Genomic DNA, 2,845 nt, shown 5'->3' with positions numbered 1-2,845 from the left:
CCCCGATTTCACTTCTGACTGATCTTCAGGGCTTGTGCAGTCAGGGAGCGAAGGTTAAGGCAGAATTGTAAATTCCCTGTGCATTGAAGGTGCGCTCCAGCATACAGAGCCCCTTGACTTTGTCAAGGGGGACTGACTGGCTTAAGGCATTTAAGGAAATCTGTGAGCATTCTTTAACTGACCATTAAACACAACAGATATTCTAGTGGCCAGACGCAAAGAACGAAGTCTGGAAGGATACAATCTGAATTCATAACTTGGATTAACCCTAGTGAGGAGTGGGGAGGTGATGATCAAAGAGAATTTTAGTCTTAACTGCAATATGTTCACCTTTTAGATGAAAGATGAATTTATGTATTGTGTAATAAAAATTAGTTTTATTGTAAACAAAACCATACAGAAGAAATAAAATTCCTCCCACTTTTCTGAGCCAAAGGATAAATAAAGATGCTCCTTAATTTTTTCCTCTAGGACAAAGGTACAGATTTTGTTTTCTATCTGAACAAGTTATAAGAGAAATGTGTTCAATTTGGATAAACACAATTTCTTGCAGTCATGAGCCACTGAATGCTTATGATTTTCCACTATAGCATTGTTTGCCAAAGTGAGGAGGCACAGAAGATAGCTAAGTGGTTATTGTCAACACCTTTTAAATTATGTAGTTTTTGTCATCTGGGAAAATTGTAACTAGCATATCAAAGAGAAACATAAGATTAAAGTGGATATTTAAGTTTACAAAAGAAACAGAACAAGTGAATAGTGTAGGTGCTACTCAGATATGGCAGAAATCATAGGGCTGATAAGCAAATGACTCAAGTTTGAGAACAATGCACTGTGGAACCCTGCCTTCTAAAAATACAAATGGATCTATGCAACACAACATGTTTTATGTTAGCGGCTGCAAATATATTCTTTTTTTCCTCAGGTGAAAAGAGTTATTTTAGGGAAAAAGGAGTGGGAATAAAAATCACAATCCACACGGAGTTGGAAATTGAACTGAACTAGAAAGTTCATATAGCTGATCCCTACCAGCCTCAATAACCTGCTTTTACCTCCCTGTCTTACTGTGCATATCTTCACATTTGATACTTAGGAATATTCACAAGACTAAGAATTAGCTTTCGTTTTTTTTTTAATTAAGAAGTTGAATATTTTATTATTAAACTGTTTCTTATTTTCCTGCAAGGCTGTCGCTTCACTGTATGAAAACAGCACCGCAAACACAGTATATTGCAAAATTAAGATAGTAATGTTCTGCACTGGACACTATACAACTAACAAACTTTTCTCCACTACCAGTTATTTCCAGTGGGAAGATCGTTGAGTATTTTGACCCAAATCCAGGGATGGCTGTAAGCAAGTTACAATATCATATAAGGCTTAAGATAGCAATATTATCCTTGAATTACATAATTTTTATAACTAGTTTTACCAGAGATAATTTCAGGCATTCTGAATATTATAACTGGAGACCAGCCTAAAAATCATAGGGTGTTGTGGAAAAGATGCATAGTGTTTATCTGAAGTCATTAGGAGGTTAAGGGGTATTTTCTTCAGGAAACATTGTTGCAAGTAGTTTCTTTTGCTAAAAATTGCTTTTTAAAAATCCACCACTAATTTAAGACAACTATGCTAGATTAAGTTGTTTCAAACTAGTTTATTTAGGGGTTCCATTTTCACTCAATAGATTTTATGTATTTCTCATACACTCCTTCACTCATTAGGTCATCTAGTTCTGAAGGGTTACTGGGTGTCATCTTGATCAGCCAACCATCTTCATAACAAGATTTGTTGACAAGTCCTGGATTTTCTGCTAGAGCTTCACTAATTTCAGTTACTTCTGATAGAGGAGAATAGAGTTCACTACTAGCTTTCACACTTTCCAAAGCACCAAATTCCTCTCGTTTGTTCAATTTTGTCTCAACTTCAGGCAGACTACAGTAAACGACAACTCCTAAAGCTTCCTGTGCAAAATTGCTGATTCCCACTGTTCCAACACTGTTTTCTGTTGGTACCCATTCATGTTTGTCTGTGAATTTATGCACCGACACCAGAGCAGGGCCAGTGCGCCAAGCCCGGAGGGCGCCCGCCCACAGTCCCCAGGGCCGCAGCGGTCAGGGGCGCACTGGGCACAGAGATGGCCCGCAGCCTACAGACTGCAGCCTGCACGCTCCGTGCCGCTTGCAGAGCCATGTTCACAGTAAGAATTAGCTTTTCTAAACTTACGGTGCTTTTGCCGGAACCCTGAAAGTTCAATAATGTTATTTTTGCAGAGCCTGAGATAAGATATAATAGATTTTGGGTTTGCAATAGTCATGTGGGAGAGAAGGAAAAAAATAATGGGTGTCTTTTAATTTGTCTGCCACTGCCTCCTCTGGGCAGTGGGCTAGGGGCATCCTGTCCCACCTCCAACTCCATCCACTTGGTTCTCCACAAGTTGTTGTGTTTTTCAAAAAATCCCTTGCCCAGACTTAAGGACATTATTCTAGGAATGGGTCCCTAACCATTTGGGATTAAGAATCAAGTTAGTCTTGCTCTAATGCCAAAACTGCAAGATGAAAACCTTGAAAATTTTGAGCAACTGGTTTTCTTGGTGTAGAGTAAGCCAGTGGTTGGTAAGAGAAAACATGCTGGCAGGAAAAGAGAAGCAAAAAAGAGGGACAAAGATGTGATAGGAGATCCCTAGTTAAGGCCCCATTTATTCTGTCCTTAGGTTCTCTGAGACCTCTTCTCTGCTTTCCTTATGCCCCCTTGTGTTTAAGCTACTTGGACTTGGGTCTCTGACACCAGAGACCGGAAGGTTCCCAACTAGGATAGAAAGCACGTAAGACCTATCTCGTATTGC

General features: G+C 39.4%; 1 pseudogene; it reads right to left on the bottom strand.

The window, feature by feature from the left end:
* Positions 1-1,676: 1,676 nt before the first annotated feature.
* LOC115853484 (glycine cleavage system H protein, mitochondrial-like) lies at positions 1,677-2,193 on the bottom strand (annotated as a pseudogene).
* Positions 2,194-2,845: the final 652 nt, after the last annotated feature.

Source organism: Globicephala melas, chromosome 4 (genome assembly GCF_963455315.2).
Source record: "Globicephala melas chromosome 4, mGloMel1.2, whole genome shotgun sequence".
Taxonomy (NCBI): domain Eukaryota; kingdom Metazoa; phylum Chordata; class Mammalia; order Artiodactyla; family Delphinidae; genus Globicephala; species Globicephala melas.
Note: the sequence above shows the minus strand (reverse complement) of the source record. Positions and strands in the feature narration are given on the sequence as shown.